Raw genomic sequence first — 10,799 nt, 5'->3', positions numbered from 1 at the left:
TTTTTTTCTTAAATACATTATTCTTTTATCATGTACTGTAATTTTCAAATCACATTTCCAATTTGTTCATTTTGAAAAAGTTTAAAAAATTTAACCATTTCGTTTTGTCCCACATTCCCGTACAAGAGTTCTTTTTTTTTTTTTTCTTTCTCTATTTTCCGGAGTTTCACTTTTAGCGGTAACGCATTAAAATAAAGTTGTCTTTCAACGTTCTAAATTTAAGATCAACTAAGGCGTAGTTTAAACTATCTGCATTAATGACTTTCGTTCCGAAATAAAGTCATTGGGCATACAAAACCGAAATCACCAGCAGAAAGTTACAGTTTTGTAATTTAAAAAACAAAAATATGAAGAAAAAAACCACTAAAAAATACAAGTTGATCAACCGTTTCCAAACTATTTTACTTTGACCAAAGCTTATTAATGTCCCTTTTCTTGTTCTACTCTTATCCCTCCGCAATTTCACCAACATCCCCTTCCTCTCAAACCAAGATATCATTATAGACGACTCCCTGCTCAACATTTCCGACTTTTTTTTTTGATTGGATATTTTTTTAAAGAATTAATTTATCGATTTCACTAATTCAGTTGCAAAGTAGACGATAGCAAGAACTTTTTATTTCATGGTTTTACTTTTAATTTGAAACATCTCAAAAGATTTAACACTAAGCATTTAACATTGCAAATAATCTTTACTTGAAAGAACTTCATACGAAAACTGGTGCGAGAAAGTATTTCCTGATCTGTTATTTCAAGGGTAACTTCTTGCTAAAAATATAAAAACTTCGGATCCGAAATTGCGATAGAAATAAAAAAGCTTGTGTTTAGAAATCCACTGATAAAATTTAGCAAAAGAATTAAGTATAAGATTTTAATTTTTTCCATTTTGAATTTTTAAATTGAAAACTAACGAAAATCAGCGCTCAGAAGAATTAGCATTGTGTTAGAGTGCAGTGTATCAATTTCATACAGCCCCTTACTTTTTTGACCTCTCGACGGCCTGCACATTTGCGTCTAAGGCAAGTTATATAAAAAGCATTTCTAGTTTGTCTTTTGTACATTAGCAGACTTAAAATTTCATCATAGCAAATTTAGTTTTTTTCGGAAAATTGTATGAACTTTATGTTATAGAATATTAACACTTTTTTTGCGCCAATAGAGGGGGGGGGGTGACATCACAAATTACCGTCCCGGGTGTCACCCATGCTAGGTACGCCACTGGGTGGAGGTATTTTGCGATCGACTCCTTGTTTTAAGTGTTTTTCATTCAAACAATAGTAGCAAATTTTCAATAAAAATGATCATAAATGTTTATTTTGTTTTCTTATTAATATCTTGCCTTTTGGAATTATTTAAACGCGAAATAGTTTTATTTCTGACTAATGCTGCAATTTAATCCTATGAGACGAAATCAAGGTGGATTAATTAAAAACAGGTAAGTAACCAGACTTGGGACAGTACGAACTTGAGACATTTGGAGGACTGATACCCCTGGGCAATTCCACGGTGTCGGACGTAGAATTTGCACAAAATTTACCAATAAAGGTTCATATTTTTCAGAGTTAAAATGGATGAACTGAGCCAATTTTTTTCTTACTACTTTTGTATGTAGGAACACTATAAAAACTTATAGAATTTCTGAAAAAAAAATTCAAACTATAAATATTAAAAATAAAAAACCTCATGGTGTCGGACGTAGATGAAAGGAGAATTGAAAATTGACGTACGTTGAAAAAACCCAAGTTTTAGCTTAATGAACTGTTTTTAGATTTTTTGACTACTTGAATGTTGAAAAGTAAAGCTGAAACATGAATAATTTTTCCTTTTTCACCAAATTAATTCACGGATAAATAGCACAAATTTTTTTTTCCCTTGGTGTCGGACGTAGAATAGTTGGTGTCGGACGTAGAATGTGCAAAGCAGACAACATCCGACATGAAATAAACATCTTAAAAAGCTGTTTAACTCTTAATTTGTTTATGGAATTATATATTATGGTATTTTAAAGCATAAAAAAGGGGAAAATATGCATAACAGGAGTCTGTGCAGAATTTTTCCCTGGGCTCCATTTTTTGTGAAAAATCAAACAATTTTGTGAAAATTGAAATAATTTGAAACTAAAAATGTTATGCAAAAAGAATGTAGGGAGGGGGGTGGGGTCATGACCCAAGTTATGTCATAGAACTTGTTTACAAGGAATGTTTTTCAAGTAATTTCTTTGTTTTTCTGACAAAATATTATTTTTCTGAGTGTTCTTGAAGGATTGGGGGGGGGGGCAAGGGGGATCTTATTGCTTTTGGGGAGATGGACACCCCTAATATATCAATATCTGTATACCATTCCAGGAAATTTGTATTTTAAGTCTTCACTCATAAAATAAGGAAAATACTATAACAAGAACAAGAGAGATTAGACGCATTTTGTCAAGTTTTTTTCTTTTCTTTTTATGTGAACAACAAAAAAAACTCAATCTCTAGGGTGAAAAGAAATATAGATTGATTTGTAGAATTTTAATGAAGAAAAATCTAACTTATTAACAAATAGGAAATTTGGATGTTGGTTACAAATTGTTGAAAACGAAACTGAGCATTTCTAGGCACAAACAGGGGTTGCTGTGACTTCAACAAAAATACCTGAGAGTTTTTAAGTGAAAACTGGGGAAGGGAGGAGTGTTATTTTTGAACTGAGAACCCTAATGCTTCTTAAATATTCATAATTTTATACATAACTACTTTAATCGCTATTGATAAACATATGAGACTCATTTCTTATCTTCAGATATTTTCCCCAGTCAAAATATTGTGTATATGTTATTTAAATTTATGTTATGTAAAATATAAATACATAATTAAGCATGAATAGCATGTGTGAATTATTTAATTTAACCAGGAATTTTCGTATGCTTATAAACCTAGTTTCAGTTAGGAAAATATTGGTGTCGGACGTAGAAATTTTTCTGACCATTTATTTAAGCATAACTAGTTTTTTTGCAATTTAATTTAAATGATTATTTTTAATTGCATATAAAATCTTTATTTGCAGACAAAATATTTTGTAAAAATCTCCACTCAGTTTTACATAATATAAACTTTCAGCCAATTTGGTGTCGGACGTAGAATTACAAAAAATGCCTTCTATGAAAAAATCCCTAAAAATTAAGTTTTGCAGTTAAAGTGCAATTTTTTTGTATATAACTCTTCTAGAGAGTTCTGAGAAGCATATTTTAGAGAGAATGTTTGAAAAATGCGATAATGTAAGTATCAAACAGCCATTCTTAAGTCGTATAAAAAAAGTTACTCGTAAGAACATGATCATAACAACCTGATTTGAAGCCTCAGAACTCTAATTTTGCTTTTGTTGCATATTTTTGTTATTTCCATACACTTCAGATAATTACCTTTCCATTGATACCAAAATTGTGAGAAAACGATTATTTTAAAATTCTGCCACCTTTTCCCCCTTTCTGTGGAATTGCCCCCCTGTAAATAATCCACCAGTACGAAGTAAATGATATTAAAGAATAAATGAGGGAATGTGTATTCATCCGTAGTGCTTCAGCTTTATGGGCAAGTACTTCGAAGATTTCGTCTAAATATGCGATTTTTAAACATGAAAATAACTTGGTTACCCACGTTAACTTGACGACATTCGTTTGGATTTTTTTACACACGCCTATGTACTTGTGCTTTATAGGTGCAGATTCATACTAATTAATAAATTTGAGAAATTCAAAAACGTTCCTAACTTGGGACACTGTTTTAAGCTTGGGTAGGGTAACGACCCCAGTAATTGGCACTTTAAGAGTTTGTCCTTAAACTTACTTCTGTTTTCAGTACTTAGAAAAAAAATATTCTCTGGCAAATATTTTTGTATCAAAGAGTGCACATCTGTGCATCTGTTTGGTTCACTAAAATCAAAAATATTTGAATCGATACTTTTATAAAAATATGCATATAAAAAGTTACCAAAATCACCAGTAATTGGCACCTGATACCCCAGTGTATGACACTTTGTGACCCAGTAATTGGCACATGTTAATAGAACTGGAAAATCCCTTTATTTTTTACTTTTAAATTACAAATTTTATCATCATAAGAACCATGAGTAATATTAATGTAAAGTAGGTAATCTTTACTAATAATAAAGCAGAAAGTCTCTCTATTGGGATCTCTGTTTGTCAGGATCTCTGTCTGTCCGGATCTCTCTCTGTCCAGATCTCTATCTGTCAGGATCTCTGTGACGCGCATAGCGCCTAGACCGTTCGGCCGATTTTCATGAAATTTGGCACAAAGTTAAGTTGTAGCACGGGGGTGTGCACCTCGAAGCGATTTTTCAAAAATTCGATGAGGTTCTTTTTCTATTCCAATTTTAAGCCCATTTTTCATATAAAATTGATAATATGGGGAAGAATGTGTTTATCTTTCTTCTTTATCCTTACTAATAATAAACCTGGAACTTTCTCTGTCTGGATCTCTCTCTGTCCGGATTTCTGTCTGTATCTCTGTGACGTGCCTCGACCGTTCTTCCGATTTTCATGAAATTTGGCACAGAATTAGTTTATAGCATGGGGGTGTACACCTCAAAGCGATTTTTCGAAAATTCGATTTTGTTCTTTTTCTATTCCAATTTTAAGCCCATTTTTCATATAAATTTGATAATATGGGCAAGAATTTGTTTTCTTTATCTTTACTAATAATAAAGCTGAAAGTCTCTGTCTGGATCTCTGTCTGTCTGGATCTCTGTGACGCGCATAGCGCCTAGACCGCTCCTCCGATTTTCATGAAATTTGGCACAAAATTAGTTTGTAAAATGGGGGTGTGCACCTCGAAGCGATTTTTCGAAAATTCGATGTAGTTCTTTTTCTATTCCAATTTTAAGAACATTTTACCGAGCAAATTATCATAACGTGGACGAGTAAATTACCAAATTATCATAACGTGGAACCGTAACATGGGTACAAGCCAATTGGAGAGAAAATTCGCCACACAGGCGAACCAAAAGACCTTTTAATTTTTCTATTACGGGCAAAGCCGTGCGGGTACCACTAGTTTCATATAAAATAATGCTAAATCACTCTTCTTCATGTTGAAAAAGTATTTTAGAGAAATAAAAACATAAATTTGGAATGTTCCATGGAAAATATATTGAAATTAATGCTGTTTCATCCTTCGGTTTACAGTTTTGATTTTACGAATGCTACCAAGTTAGGTTTGCCCCTAGTATAGTTAAAAACTCATAAAGCGAACTTTTTTGCATAAGTTTTCCTCTTTTTTATTTATTAAATGCAACAAGTCGGTTTTCTTTCTCTTGAGAAACCACCCGCTGCAGGCGGCATTGAGATACCGTAAATGGCGAACATGGGTTAGCGAGCGAATCGAGCAGAGGACGGAGCCCCCAGTATAAAATTACTGACTAACTTTCATTTGGATTTTTTTCTGGTGAAAGTCACTCCAATTGACAAAAAGCTGCAACTTCAAAAATTGATGATTTTGATGCTTTTTTTGACAATTACTCTACAAAAGCTACCGATTTCAATTTCCGTTTTACCACATTCGTAATCTACGCAAAAAAACTGAAGATAATGACACCTCACTCAGCTTTATCGCGGAAATGACGTTATTCCCCCAGTACTTGGCACACATGCCAGTTACTGGGGTCTAGCAAAATTGAAGCACCAGTAAATGGCACCCATCATCCAAATAGGGACAAAAATATACTTCTATACAATTAAAGTAACACCTTTCAACTAAACAAAACTTCTGACAACGAAAATTTAAAATATATTTTAAGTCAGATTTTAATGGATTTATGTGCATGCTTCCCTTAAGCCAGAGAAGAAGCTTTTGCAACAAAAATGGCTGATTTGACACAAGCCACAATTCTTTCTCTTTCCTACGAACTGCTGCCATTTGGTAACATGAATTGAAGTTATAATCTTTAAAATTAATGTACATTCAGTTGGTATATAGCCTTCTATTTTAAAAAAATAGATACGAGTCTTTTTTTTAGGAAATTTTTGTTGGAAGTGCCAATCACTGGCGCCGTGCCAATTACTGGGGATGTTACCCTACTAAGAAAAGTGTCTACGAGAAGTATTGAGTAAATAAAATGAATAATTGTTAAACTTAACCATTCTAATGACACTTTGTAATACCATTATGTATTAAAACGAGCTGATGTGTGCATCACATGACTTCCTTTTACTCCAATTTAATGTCATTTCCCCATTATTCGCTATTTTAATGTGATTCAATATTTATTCTCTAAATATCACCAACAATGGCCAAATTGAAACCAAAAAAAAAAAAAAACTCCGCCAAATTTGTCGCCAAGTTGGCGACAAAACTTGGCGACCAAAAGACTGGCGATATATCGCCAAGTGTCCGACAAATTATAACGCCACTTGAGTTTACATCGAAATTAACAATGATTTCCCCCCAAAAAGGTGCAAAAGACCCCCTTAGGAACATCCGAAAGCAACCAAAAGGGGAGGTGCACAACTAGACCCCACTACGAGTCTATGTACCAAATTTCAACTTTCTAGGACATACCATTTTTGAGTTATGCGAGATACATACGCACATACGCACATACGCACATACACACATACGCACATACATACAGACGTCACGAGAAAAGTCGTTGTAATTACCTCGGTGATGGTCAAAATGGATATTTCGCGTGTCTATACATTCTTAGGCACTTTTCCACATGTGGTCGAATCGAAAAAAAAACTCAACATTCATTTGGGGGTGAGCAAAATGGTTAATTTCCATTTTGAAAATTAACCATTGAAAATTAACCATAAGGGCGATTTTTGAGTGAAAATTTTTTCGCGAATACAATACTTCCTTTTTTGTAAAAGGAAGTAAACATTATCTTTGGTAAAAAAAAAAATCTGAATCTATGAAAAAGACGTTTCTGGCAAGTTTATAAATGTTAGTTTTAATGGTTATTTTGTTTAATCCGTACTTTCATTTATTCGGACGACCTAGATCCCTGGTTAGTTCGGGTTAATGAGACTATTAAGATTTAGCACTTCAGTAAAATGTAAAACACAAACTCAAAATTAATGATTGGAAAACAGAAAGGATGATATAATATGAAAAAAGGATTATACTTAAGTAATACTTGAATGTTTTACCAATTATTTTTTATTTTAGAATACTAAACAAATGTACTGTCCATAGTGAAACAAAATTTTAAGACAAACTCGTAAAACAAGTTATGCAAAACATAATATGCTACTCTTAAAACATAATGCGATATAATTAATGACTAAATTATAGTAATTCTAAAAAAAGATACAACTAAAGCCAAGAAGATTAGTGCAAAACATTTAGGTGCTCCGAGTAAAACATAGAATTTAAAAATATGAAGATCCCATAAGTCTCGCTCTCTCTCGAGAGAGAGTTAACGTTAAATAGAATGTCGGAAAAGGTACTAAAAGTGAAGTATGAGATTTTGGTGCATATGAAGTTTTTGTCAGCACTTTAGTCCCCCCCCCCCCAAATAGTAACAACTAAGAGAACCATTAAAACAATAATTTTATATGAAATAGTAGTCACGATTGAAGCCTATTTTCAAAGGAAAAAATGATCTTTAAGACCGTTCATGTTCGTTGTGCACTTCTCAATTTAAGATTTCCATTTCATGCATCGGACAACGAGAAATAAAGAATAGACTCTAAAACTGTAATCAAGGATTCTGATCGTTTTATATCATTACGCAGTGCAGAAAAAATCTGAAATTTACGATAAAAAAGTAAATACCCATGTTTCTAATTTTTTTCAAGATACTATTTCACTAAAATTTAAAGGCCAAAAATAAAAGTTGCAAAGAGTCACTGCAATCATTTTCAATATAATTTGTTGAAAAACTTTCCTTCCCTCATTGTTCTCTTTAACATTGAGGAGTGGCAAATTTAAGGATGTAGTGTTGAATATCTTCAGTGCTGGATTTAGAGGGAAGGGGGACGAGCCGGGGCCTTCGCGTCGGAAGCAGCTTACATCTTATTTCTAATTTTTGCAGAAAAAATAGTTCTGTGGTACATGCACCTTTTTTTTTTTTTTTTGCGTCGAAACAAGATATAAAAACTTGAACAAAGATGGGTAAGAGTTACGGTTGTAATTTTTTGCCCCGCTTGGGAAAAATCCTTGATCTGGCACTGTTTGCTTCAAATATTCAATATATAAAGGCTACAGGAAAATTTTAGAAAAGATAAAGAACCAAAGATTAACATGCAAAAAAATATATTCTAAATCAAACATTTGACAATCTCAACATTCAAAACTCACATTCAAAAAGTATTTTAAAAAACACGTACCGTTAACCGCTGTGGAGTTGATTCCGCTCAGCAGGAGATTAAAACTTCATCGCAGTAGCTGATAAGAAAGAAAGATATTAGAAAACAAATATAAAAGCATGAAAATATGTATGCATGAAAAAATTATGCCTAGAATAATGTCCTTAATTTTTTTCTGAGTTTTTAATGCAGCGTTAATAAGAGAGTTCATTGTTTGCAATAAGGTATAAGAAAATGTTCATAAATGACGTTGCTTTTGGTTCAACAAATTTGCCCCCCCCCCTTTCCCCTTGTGGCACACATCGCCTTAAGCCATCCCTACCCTTTGTCACATGTCTTACTATTTTTAATAAGCACCGTATTATGAAAAAATGGGATGATGTCACTTGTTACTTAAACAACGAATTTGAAACAAAGTTGCACCTCCCCTTTCCTCTTGTATCAACAAAGTGTCATACTTCGCCTAACCCTCTCTCCATCTTTTGTCGCATATCATTCTATTTTTCAAAAGCATATTTTTATGAAATACGGGGTAATGCCATTTCTTACCCAAACGACAAATTTGAAGCAAATTTGCAAGTCCCTTTTTCCCCTTGCGTAAAAAAGTCATACTTCGCCTTACCCCCTCCCCATCCTTTGTCACATGTCATGCTATTTTTCATTAGCATATTGTTCTAAAAACAGGTGCGATATGTTACTTGGTTACCCCCTCTTTGCCACTTGACCTAAACTGCCACAGTTTTATGAACCCCTCAATTCTTGACATTTATCACAGCTCCAAATGCGAAAACATTGAATATATTCTGCATGGCATAATGAAGGTAAAATTCATAATTTAGAAAATGGAAAGATTAAAACTCAAATCCGAAAAGAAAACACTTTTGCATTAGAAGAGAGACTACTTGAAACTCGAACATTTTTTTAAATTTCCCATTCTACTAACCCGTTCTGCCTTTCTTTGCAACACTGCGAGTACATAAAAATATGTAAGCGCAAACGGATAACATTTTAAAGATAACACCAAAAATTCTAAGTTATTATTCTGTAAGAAATGACGGACCATCCGTACATTCAGGCGTCAAAACTGTCGTGCGAAAATAAAGGGCTGTATCTACAACTGTTTTTTACTTCCTTTTACAAACAAGTATTGTATTCGCGAAAAAATTTTCACTCAAAAATCGACCTTAATTTCCATTTTACTCACCCCCCGAATGAATATTGAGTTTTTTTTCCGACTCTACCACATGTGGATAACTGCCTAAGAACGTATAGACAAAAGAAATATCCATTTTGACCATTCAACGAGTTTTCAATTATTAGTACAACGGGTTTTCTCGTAACGTCTGTATGTGCGTATGTATGTCGTATAACTCGAGATGAAAACAGTCGAAAAAAACCGGAAAATTTCCGAAAAAACCGTTTTTTCGAAGGAGTCAATTTCCACTTCGGAAAAATTGAAAAAAAAATTTTTTTTCAACTTTTCCGGGTTTTAATTGAAATTTTCAGCAAAACGTGATTAGGAATTTTTCCCACTTGTATTCTGGTGCAATCCCCCCCCCCCCCCCCGTTTTATGTTAAAACACTGTCTAACCTTAATGCAAGTTTTTATATGATAATATTATTTGCATATTGATCAAAAAACTTTAATACTTTTTGCAAAAAAGCTTAAACCAATAACCTTGGTGAAGAATTTATTTTCCTTCTTCATGAAACAAACAAGCATAACATCAACCACAAAACTATGTTTCTGCTGACTGTGCGAATCAAATGTACAGGGTGCGGCAAAAAAAAAAAAAAAAAAAAAAAAGCCGGGCAGGCAATTTTTCATGCAACATTAAAAATGAATACATTAACAAAACACAAAAATTATGAGTAGACCTTTAGCAATCAATAAATTTAATTAGTTTCAAACTAGCAGCCTTTTGCAGTAATACAGAGATGCAACTGCTTATTGAATTTTTCATTCAAGGGCCACAAGTCCTTTAATCAATCCTATTCCCTATAAAGCAATTGGTTTAGAGAGTTCTAACTTACGTGTAGTTTAGGGTAGACCTTCGACTCCTAAATAGGCCATCCAGTGTAATAAATGGGATTGAGGTCTAGCGAGTAGAGCGTCCACTCAAAAGATATGTCAAAAAAAAAAAAAAAAAAAAAAAAAATGCGCCTAGCACCACTCTTTTCTTTTTGCCCATGTGAATCGGTGTGGAGTTCAAGGAAAATGTCCAGTTCACATTGCTGAAGTGCTCTTAGGCCCACAAAAGTACAAAAACTTCCAAAATGTCCTTCTGGTTCACTTTTTGATTCATTTTACGGCCATCATCCACAAAAAGCTAGATTTTTTTTTGCTTGTGCTGATTCCATCACAGATCAAGCCTGGATTCGGATTTTGGCGATATTTAAAATTTTTTAAGGTGCTTGGCTACAGACAAATTCTTATTGTTCTGGGGGATATGAGCTGGTTGAATACTATCTCTTTCAGTGTGGGCCCGTCTCA

Source organism: Uloborus diversus, chromosome 1 (assembly GCF_026930045.1).
Source record: "Uloborus diversus isolate 005 chromosome 1, Udiv.v.3.1, whole genome shotgun sequence".
NCBI lineage: Eukaryota > Metazoa > Arthropoda > Arachnida > Araneae > Uloboridae > Uloborus > Uloborus diversus.
Note: the sequence above shows the minus strand (reverse complement) of the source record.